Genomic DNA, 11349 nt, shown 5'->3' with positions numbered 1-11349 from the left:
TGTCGCACTGTCATTGTTAGCTACGTTTCGGAATGCCCGGGAGGAACTGCGTCTCACAATGATCATATTTATCCCAAATGATGCCTTGCCTGCAATGTGCCCTTACTGGTATAGTTAGGTACATTAGAAAGAGTATTCAATCCTCTTTTTTGCAGTATTCTCGATCCGTGATAAGACGTTCACCCACTGTCCTCCGTAAACATAAAAGGGCACCGTATTTCTGTTTGATGAAATTAAGGGCGATGTAGTGGGTAATGTGTAGGCAAAGTTCAAAGTTGGTGCCTTTGTTGTGGATTTTACACTAAGTTACATATGCAAGCGCTCGGGAGTGTTACGAGTGTTTTGCGAGAGCGCAGAGTTTATTCCGTTTACCTGGTATAACAACAAACGCCACCAAGATGAAACTTAACGAAAAGACGGGAAAGGCTATGGTAAATGTTTGTGCGAAGTTAAATGCGGGTGAAATGACTACTGCCTTTGCTAAAACATGAAGCAAATGCTCAAAAGTGGCATACTGCCGTTATCAGCTATGCTTGTCAATAACCCGAGAAAACTATTTTAAACCAGGTTCATTGTTCTAAATGGGGGTCAGGTTGACTTCAATGTGATCTAAGCCTATCGACATGGTTAGCACGACAGCCGCAAGTTTACAAGAAGACGGTGACATGAACACTATGCGATGGTGGCTATGACGTCGATGGCTTGACTACTTAGGTTCTTTGGCAGGAAAAAAAAAATGCGCAGAAACCATCGACCATGATTGTCGAAGCAAGCCAATAGCTCAAACAAGCAAACGAATAAACGAACGAACTAACCAATGAAAGAAGGAATGTAAGCAATGAATGAAGGAATAGACTAACAAGTGGCCAAACGAATGATTCAACGAGCCAATATACGAACTACTGAGAGAGCGAACCAACGAACGAAAGTACAAACTAATGAACTAACGAATTGAACCAACAAACTTACTAACGATTGAACCAACAACCAATCAACCAACGTTTTCCTTGTCGAGTCCGACCACAGACCATTCACCACAGACCAATTACGAAAACGAACTCAGGAGGCAAAAATGATATTCACTTAGAAATTGAACCATCAACATTTTACAGAACGCTCTACTGTAGTCGCCACCGCCGCTGTTTAAGCATGATCGTCAATGACGACGCACGCCCGATTCATGCCGAGTCGCTACTTTTTCCTGCCATGACAACTAAGCGGTCATGTCACCGACGACATAGCCACCACGGCGCCGTCATGTCAACGTTGTGTCGCAACATTGTTGTTGTGCTCAGAATGTCGCTGGCGCTGATTAGTAGTAGTAGTAGTAGTAGTAGTAGTAGTAGTAGTAGTAGTAGTAGTAGTAGTAGTAGTAGTAGTAGTAGTAGTAGTAGTAGTAGTAGTAGTAGTAGTAGTAGTAGTAGTAGCAGTAGTGGTAGTGGTAGTGGTAGTGGTAGTAGTAGTAGTAGTAGTAGTAGTAGTAGTAGTAGTAGTAGTAGTAGTAGTATAATTACGTGACAAGAGAAGTGAAAACAAAATGCAGAAGTGAACAGAAGACAGAACGTACATACTGCACAAAAACAAGTTTGAAGGATCGCGTACAGGAAAATGAGGCGCGGGAAGAAACAATATTATACGATGCATTGGGTCTCACTAATATTGCAGAAAAAGCAAGTGAAGTGCGACTGTTTCTCATTTCACCCTGTTGCTTTGACCTACGCCAGGGATATTCTCTCCCGTAAAGGCTTCAAATATTCTCCGGGATGTGAGCACGTAGCAGCAACAGCAAAGCGCCCCATGTGAGCGCCTAGGAAAAGCTGTCAAACCGCACTTTCTCAAGTTTACAACTGCCTCGAATATGTCCCCAATACGTGTGATGAGTAATGTGTCCTACTTCTCTGTGCACACACCTGTCATCAGCACTCTTTCCTCGACGAGCATCACACGTTGCTTTCGTTCTGCGACATCGCTACGCAGAAGTGCCACAGTGAGTATCCGCCTGATTTTGTGGTTGCATTTCTAAAAACCTTCTTAACGTTGTAGTTCAATACAAAAATTATAAGAGGTGAAGGTTGGGCATAACTTGGCGAAACTAGTCGTGTCTATAAAGAAATTGGTATAGGAAGAAAGAGTTTTGCCTCCTGTGATTTTGTATCATGCCGCCAATCTTTTGATCAGCAGCATACTAGGTCGCTAGAACAGCTGGCCATCAGGTTGACCGGGCAGGGGCAGCAATACACCAGGCCGCCAGGACTGCCATCCACTTGGTCCGCAGGGCAAGCAGAAAGACACCAGGCCGCAAGAACTGCCATCCACATGCTGCGCAAGGCAGGCAGCAAGACACCAGGCCATTAGAAGACCTTGCAACCACGATCACAGGGTGGGTGGAGAGTCAGCAGGACTCTAATACAACTGGCGATCACGTCTGTAATGCGGGCAGGAACATACCAGGCCTCTAGAACAGCCAGCAACAAGGTCCGCACGTCGGGCAGCAACACAGTAGGCAGCTAGAAGATTTTGCCACCAAGTGCACAGAGCGGCCAGCATGATAGCAGGCCTCTAGAACAGCTGGCCACCTGGTCCACAGGGCGGTCAAGTTGCCAGGCCTCTATAACAGCTGCCCGGCAGTTCCGTAGTGCGGGAAGCAAGGCACCAAACTGCTGTGAGAGCTGGCCACAAGGTCCACAGCGCCGATAAAAGTGCACCAAGCTGCAAGAGAACAGGTGGCCACTAGGGCCGCAGGGCCAGTAGCAAGATAGTACGTAAGAACTTCAGGCCACCAGGATTGCAGGGTAGATACCAAGACACTGAGCCGCTAGAACCACCCAGTCAGCTTAGCTGTGGCGAAATATGTTCATTGAAAAGTGGCATCTACCGTCACATACTCAACTACACAAGCAGGCCTGAAGGTTGGTAAGAAACCTCGTTCCCTCAACACAGCAGCCCAAAGTTATGCATATTAGATCTTGGACTACCGCATGGCCCACATTAGCATGAAAGAGGTCAAATGCGGATTACAAAAACCAACAGACAAACTAAAGTACCACACAGCGGATGCAGTTTATAAAGAATGCTAAGCACAGTAATTGGAAGGCACATGGTTTCCACACTAGAGTGCACATAATTATGTATAATATCGTTGTGGGCTTTGAGTTGTCTCGTAATCTTTTAAAATGCTCTGACTTTTGAGACTGTGGGGTCAATTCGATTTGTTAACCCAAAACGAATCTGGGCCCAACCTAATCACGTCTCTATAATTGTTATCTTCTCGTTTGAAAATGTGCGGCTTCAATTAAATACCGACCAATGGCAAGCACGGGCAGCACCTTTACGCCGAATAGGCTGGCGTCGCCATCGATAAAGAAGAAGCACCGAAAACTGTAATGTGCTTCGTTTTTGCAGAAGCTTTAAATTATTGGATATAATAATCGCAAGCCACTCTGTGGGTATGAGGCGCGCGATAGTGGGTAGCTGCAGACAATTTTTTACCAGTGATTTCATTGGAAGAAAGCGAAATAGGTAGAGCAGACAGATTTCACTGCTGGTATACTGGTGTGAAAACGCTGTCATTGAAGCAGTGCACACGATTCGTCCGTGATAATAGAAAGTTCGTTAGAAAGCACTCTCGAAAGCGCACGCACACTGTGAACAATGCAGAAGCTTTCGCACTATTTTTCATTTACCTTCAATTGCGAGGCAACGCACGTCTGCTATTTTATTTGTACCATGTTCCTCATGCGATGCTTCACTGGATAAGTTCTAATTTACCCAGTCTGCACTTGTTGTCAGGTAGCATGACGGACATTAGTCAGGTAGCATAATTGTGGCTGCGCTAATTGTAACGTTTTGTTTACAATAGCGTCTTCATCACGCATGATTGGTAAGCGTTATAAGAAACTTTGGCGCAGTGGAGTTTAGAGAGCGCCAAATCGTTTTTTTACGAAATTAAGTTTGCAGAGCGCAAGGCAATAGAAATATTAATATGCAATAAGTCACGTCTTCGATAAGTTCACCGGCCGTGGTTGCTCAGGGGCTATGGTGTTGGGCAGCTGAGCACGAGGTCGCGGGATCGAATTCCGGCCACGGCGGCCGCATTTCGATGGGGGCGAAATGCGAAAACATTCGTGTACTTAGATTTAGGTGCACGTTAAAGATCCCCAGGTGGTCGAAATTTCCGCAGTCCTCCACTACGGCGTGCCTCATAATCAAAAAGTGGTTTTGGCACATAAAACCCTATATTTTTTTTGTCTTCGATAAGCTCACCTTGCTGGCCTGGCTATTATAGTCGGCCACCGTGCTGCCTCCCACGCTGGTCCTGGTGGCGATGCAGGAAATACCAGCATCGTCTTTGCTTGACAGATGGGTGTCTGACATGATGAGGTTGATCTCGTGCCGCTCGTTCACGGCACCATTGAAAAAGGAAAGAAAAACATGGCACGCGTATGTGAGAAACACGGAGATAGAGATGTGGACGCGAAGCCTTGGACTTCTACTCTGAGCACCGTCAAACGCTGTTATGACCTATCGAAAATTGCAGTTTATCAACAGTCTTGAGTTCTCCGAGATGAATTTCTTAATAACCGGCTCATTTTTGTTCTGGAGAGAAAGACATCAATACTTCTATTGGCGTCTCCCTCGCGTATTACAGTGCCGGGTGCAATCTAGTAAATGAAAAGGCAGGACAAGTAACCTCGCTTGTGCCCACAATTTATAGTGTGCCGTTAGTTTTTTGCTTTCGTCGTTTTGCAAAAGTAGGCGGGTATTGTGGGTAGATCCCTTACTGGTATAGTCTCACTACTTTCGCGAGATTCCGCAATACTCGGCACCGGACTCTATGAAGTACACGGCCCACAGTCCTGTTCACACTGCGCCGTGAGCGAGAAATGCAGTCCGGGCTCAGGCATCAAATGTGTCGGAACTCGCCACGGAGGAGGCGCCGTTTACAGCGCGGGATAGACTTATTACCTACCACGACATCTGCACACACTACCGAGTAGACCGTTTAACCTTTCCGCCATTCATGGGCAAATCCCATGAGTGGCGGTGTGAAGTTCTGTGGCGACAGCTGCAGACTCGCACCTTTCCATCCCCTTACCTCCTCCACCGCATTCATCCCGCCATTTACCTTTCTCCCTCTTGTAAATTCTGTGTCCCCTAGGGCGCCCCCACATCATGTGGGGGCGCCCTAAGCAGTGGCGTAGCTAGGTCGCCTGGCACTCGGGACCCATAGGTCTTCTGTCAACCCCCCCCCCCCCGGGTGTAGCCGGCGGAAAGAGGGATGTCTTCAGACGTATATGACACCCCCCCTCCCCCCACTGGCCCCTTGCACCCGGGGCCCACGGCCCCCCGGCCCCTTTGTTGCTACGCCACTGGCCCTAAGCACCCCCTCCCCCTTTCCTCAAGCAATTAATATCTAGTGAGGAGCAGTGGGAGGCTGCCTCGCGCAGCTCGAGGCCCGATCTTCAGGAGGCCATCCTGGAGTGGGCTGAGAGGATAGTGGACGCCTACTTCAAGTAGTTCCTCCCTCCACCCTCTATTCCTTTGCACCCTTCCCTTTCATCATCATCATCAGCAGCAGCAGCAGCAGCCTGGTTACACCCACTGTAAGGCAAAGGCCTCTCCCATACTTCAACTACCCCAGTCATGTAATAATTGTGGCCATGTTGTCCCTGCAAACTTCTTAATCTCATCCGCCTTCCTAACTTTCTGCCGCCCCCTGCTACGCTTCCCTTCTCTTTGAATCCACTCCGTAACCCTTAATGATCATCGGTTATCTTCCCTCCTCATTACATGTCCTGCCCATGCCCCCATTTTTTTTTCTTGATTTCAACTAAGATATACTTAACTCGCGTTTGTTCCCTCACCCAATCTGCTCTTTTCTTATCCCTTAACGTTACACCTATCATTCTTCTTTCCATAGCTCGTTGCGTCGTCCTCAATTTGAGTAGGACCCTTTTCGTAAGCCTTCAGGTTTCTGCCCCGTAGGTGAGTACTGGTAAGACACAGCTATTGTATACTTTTCTCTTGAGGGATAATGGCAACCTGCTGTTCATGATTTGAGAATGCCTGCCAAGCGCACCCCAGCCCATTCTTATTCTTCTGATTATTTCCGTCTCATGATCCGGATCCGCCATCACTACCTGCCCTAACTAGACGTATTCCCTTACGACTTCCAGTGCCTCGCTGCCTATTGTAAATTGCTGTTCTCTTCCAAGACTGTTAAGCATCACTTTAGTTTTCTGCAGATTAATTTTTAGACCCACTCTTCTGCTTTGCCTCTCCAGGTCAGTGAGCATGCATTGCAATAGGTCCCCTGAGTTACTAAGCAAGGCAATATCATCAGCGAATCGCAAGTTACTAAGGTATTCTCCATTAACTCTTATCCCCAATTCTTCCCAATCCAGGTCTCTGAATACCTCCTGTAAACACGCTGTGAATAGCATTGGAGAGATCGTACCTCCTCCTTGGAGAGATCGTACCTAGCTGACGCCTTTCTTGATTGGAATTTTGTTGCTTTCTTTATGGAGGACTACGGTGGCTGTGGAGCCGCTATAGATATCTTTCAGTATTTTTACATACGGCTCGTCTACACCCTGATTCCGTTATGCCTCCATGACTGCTGAGGTTTCGACAGAATCAAACGCTTTCTCATAATCAATGAAAGCTATATATAAGGGTTGGTTATATTCCGCACATTTCTCCATCACCTGATTGATAGTGTGAATATGATATATTGTTGAGTAGCTTTTTCGGAATCCTGCCTGGTCCTTTGCTTGACAGAAGTCTAAGGAGTTCCTGATTCTATTTGCGATTACCTTAGTAAATAGTTTGTAGGCAACGGACAGTAAGCTGATCGGTCTATAATTTTTCAAGTCTTTGGCGTCCCCTTTCTTATGGATAAGGATTATGTTAGCGTTTTTCCAAGATTCCGGTACGCTCGAAGTCATGAGACATTGCGTATACCTAGTGGCCAGTTTTTCTAGAACGATCTGCCCACCATCCTTCAACAAATCTGCTGTCACCTGATCCTCCCCAGCCGCCTTCCCCCTTTGCATAGCTCCCAAGGCTTTTTTTTTTACTTCTTCCGGCGTTACCTGTGGGATTTCAAATTCATCTAGACAATTCTCTCTTCCACTATCGTTGTGGGTGCCACTGGTACTGTATAAATCTCTATATAACTCCTCAGCCACTTGAACGATCTCATCCAGATTAGTAATGATATTACCGGCTTTCTCTCTTAACGCATACATCTGATTCTTGCCTATTCCTAGTTTCTTCTTCACTGCTTTTAGGCTTCCTCCGTTCCTGAGAGAATGTTCAATTCTATCCATATTATACTTCCTTATGTCAACTGTCTTACCCGTGTTGACTATCTTGGAAAGTTCTGCCAATTCTATTCTAGCTGTAGGGTTAGAGGCTTTCATACATTGGCGTTTCTTGATCAGATCTTTCGTCTCCTGCGATAGCTTACTGGTATCCTGTCTAACGGAGTTGCCACCGACTTCTATTGCGCACTCCTTAATGATGCCCATAAGATTGTCGTTCATTGCTTCAATACTAAGGTCCTCTTCCTCTGTTAAAGCCGAATACCTGTTCTGTAGCTTGATCCGGAATTCCTCTATTTTCCCTCTTACCGCTAACTCATTGATCGGCTTCTTATGTATCAGTTTCTTCCGTTCCCTCCTCAAGTCTAGGCTAATTTGAGTTCTTAACATCCTATGGTCACTGCAGCGCACCTTGCCGAGCACGTCCACATCTTGTATGATGCCAGGGTTAGCGCAGAGTATAAAGTCTATTTCATTTCTAGTCTCGTCATTCGTACTCCTCCACGTCCACTTTCGGGTATCCCGCTTGCGGAAGAAAGTATTCATTATCCGCATCTTATTCTGTTCTGCAAAGTCTACTTATGACTCTCCCCTGCTATTCCTAGTGCCTATGCCATATTCCCCCACTGCCTTGTCTCCAGCCTGCTTCTTGCCTACCTTGGCATTGAAGTCACCCATCACCCACCGTACAGTGTATTTCGTTTTGACCTTACCCATCGCCGATTCCACGCCTTCACAGAAGCTTTCGACTTCCTAGTCATCATAAATGGATGTAGGTGCGTACACGTGTATGACCTTCAATTTGTACCTCTTATTAAGATTCACAACAAGACTTGCCACCCTGTCGTTAATGCTATAGAATTCCTGTATGTTACCAGCTATATTCTTATTAATCAGGAATCCGACTCCTAGTTCTCGCCTCTCCGGTAAGCCCCGGTAGCACAGGACGTTCCCGCTTTTTAGCACTGTATATGCTTCATTTGTCCTCCTAACTTCACTGTGCTCTATTATATCCCATTTACTACCCTATGTTTCCTCCACTAGCACTGCTAGACTCACCTCACTAGATAACGCTCTAGCGTTAAACGTTGCCAGGTTCAGATACCAATGGCGACCTGTCCCTTCCCTTTAAAGAGGGATAAATAAAGTGAGATTAAGAAAATAAATGGGCATGGGCAGGACATGTAATGAGGAGGGAAGATAACCGATGGTCAATAAGGGTTACGGACTGGATTCCAAGGGAAGGGAAGCGTAACAGGGGGCGGCAGAAAGTTAGGTAGGCGGATGAGATTAAGAAGTTTGCAGGGACGACATGGCCACAATTAGTACATGATGTTGTTAGGGAAGTATGGGAGAGGCCTTTGCCCTGTAGTGGGCGTAACCAGGCTGATGATGATGAAATAAAGTTTTTCATCATCATCATCGTATACAAAAAACAGGCGAAGGCATGCGGAGCACACAAATAGAGCGCCAACTACCAACAAAAGAATCATTCTTGGAAACGCTAAGATAAGTAATATGGTGTATTAGATAAGATAAATAATATGTATTTGATTATTGTGAATATGCAACATACGAGTATCTTTCAACTGTTGGTGAGGGCTGTATTCCTGGAAGATGGACTCCAACAACATATTCTTCTGCTATTTGGCTTATGCTTATTCGACCTCTGCTTAACACAGCGTGCAGTTTTGTCCACGTGAAGCCTAATGACTGACTGCCGACTGTCATAGTTTACCTTCCGCCCATGTTAGATAAGGACTGCAGTACTTGTGATTAATTTTACTAGAAGGATTAATTCTTAGTTATAACCCTACCATAGTAATGGTGCGGCAATTATGACTTGCGCATCGTTGCATTAGAAATGTTCTTTTTTAGATCATAGGAATTCCTAACTAACGTAAGTGTAACTGCTATTGTATAACTGAGCCGACAGAGTTCACAAGTAAGGTTGCAGAATAATATGCACAACATTGAGGTACTGTTTTATATCCTAGCTAAGGTGACTGATCATGGCAAGCAAATTACCAGGAAAATAAGAATGGTTCGCCATTATACAGCAGGTGTCATGAAATCATCACCGGCAGCTTGCGGCGAACCTTACAATGTGTAAAATCGTTCTTTTCTACGGGTACCAATATATGCAGAACACATGCGGAGTAACGAATAACCTTTGGAAGAAAAAAAAAATGTAAGGACTAACGGTCAGAGACACGAAGATAGCGATGTGGACTAGAGAGCAAACATGAATAGCCAATATTCCAGTTGACATTAACAAGAAAATATGGAGCTGAGCGGGCCGTGTAATGCAGAGCGCCGATAAAAGGAGGTGCATTAGAGTTGCATAACGGGTGCCAAGGGAAGTGAAGCGCAGTCGAGGACGGCAAGGAATTGGGTGGAGCAAAGTTGGCAGGCATAAGATTGAATCGGCAGGCGCCCGTCAAGGGTTATGCAAATCGCCAGGAGAGGATATACGTAGGCTGATGGTGATGACTGCTGCATTTCTTTCCCTTGAAGCTGACCGTGAGGTGCAATGGGTAACCAGATAAATTGAGTTGGTCAGTTTGGGCAATAAATAACTAAAGCGACAAAGACGTACTTGAGCAGGCGTTCTACCAGTTGGTTCAGTCGTGCGCGAGCATGACATTAGTTGCGCTCTTGCATAAGGATTCGTGGTATCTCGGAAAGGATGACACTGCATTATATTTCTCCTATTATTGAGTTTATTTGTCAGAAGATGGCGCTTTCTTTTGCTTTATTCACTTCTATTCGTCGATTGTTGCGTAACTGTACATCAGTATTTCATTGCCGACGAATCGAAGTCGTAACCTTTTCAACAGCAACTTTAAAGTGATAGGACCGCAATAAAATTTTGGGTAATAAAGCCCAGTACTGGATGACATCAAGCTATTTGTCGTATATCATATAAACCGCGCTAACGAAAAAATCATTTCTTGTTTCATTTCTTGTTTCAAGTGAAAGGCAAGTGAAAGGCACACTTTTACTCGTGCTTTATTCACCCGACAGACTTCTATGCGTTGTCCCTGTCACTGTTGCGACTGCTGTCGCTCAGCTCGCCTCATTGCAAGAATACGCAATCAAGAATTAAGTAGTTAAATAACGTAGTTTCTGGAGTCGCAAGGCGAAGAGCAGAGAATAAGTGCGAGCGCTGCATATCAACAGAAGGTATTGTCCAGACGGGTGCAGCGTATACATAACTGACTTATCGATGACCAACAATGCAAAAGAAAAGTAATTAAGTACAAAATCTGAATAGATGGTCCGGAGTAAAGTTTATTCCTGCACTGTCACAATATTATAAAACCAGCCAACAATGAACCAGTTGGCCCAATTTGTCATTTCGAAATATCTGTTTCATGCCACATGAAAGCAAAATTATGAGCATCCTGAGTACATACGAAAGTTTATGAATGTGTGTAATGAAATCCTATGCAACCAAAGGTGATCCACGCATTTCTGTTAACCTACATCGTGTACATCGTGCAATGTCGCACAATATATGTCTATGCACCACTTCTATGTTACAATGTTACACTTCTAATCTCTCGGAATTGTTATGTTTTCTAGGCTATACCTCTCAGAAGCTATGCGATATTCTAACACTGAATCAGGCAGACGCTCAGTATCAGACATCTGCACAGCGATGTGACGAACAAGGGCAACTTATAAATGCTTGTCGATGCAAGAATGGCGATGAGAGGTGTGCGCACAGAGGAGAATGACACATGCCTAGATGCATTAGGGATTCTGTACCTCTTTCTCAGAGTGGCAGATACCCATTCTAGAGTATTGTCAAGACTCGATGACGACGATTGGGGTTTATTGGCGCAAAGGCCAGAAGTGGCCAAACAGCGCCAAGGCCATGATAATAGACTGCCATTGGTGAAAGAATTATGAGTATCGAGATGTGGATGAAACACGGCTCTATAAAGGTCTAAAAATATATTCTCTGGAACGTGCGTAAATATTTTCCTAATAAAACTAGGCAATAATACATGACGCA

The 11349-nt window shown here is 45.2% G+C and overlaps 1 long non-coding RNA gene across 1 annotated transcript; it reads right to left on the bottom strand.

Moving 5' to 3' along the window:
* Positions 1 to 2071: 2071 nt before the first annotated feature.
* On the bottom strand, positions 2072 to 5075 carry LOC135906558 (uncharacterized). Its single transcript, XR_010565776.1, has 3 exons — positions 4264 to 5075; positions 2449 to 2730; positions 2072 to 2319 (listed from the first exon to the last, which is right to left on the bottom strand). It is a non-coding gene; the product is annotated as an uncharacterized lncRNA (long non-coding RNA).
* Positions 5076 to 11349: the final 6274 nt, after the last annotated feature.

This window comes from Dermacentor albipictus, chromosome 9 (assembly GCF_038994185.2).
Source record: "Dermacentor albipictus isolate Rhodes 1998 colony chromosome 9, USDA_Dalb.pri_finalv2, whole genome shotgun sequence".
NCBI lineage: Eukaryota > Metazoa > Arthropoda > Arachnida > Ixodida > Ixodidae > Dermacentor > Dermacentor albipictus.
The sequence above is the reverse complement of the archived record's forward strand: the minus strand, read 5'-3'. Positions and strand labels throughout refer to the sequence as shown.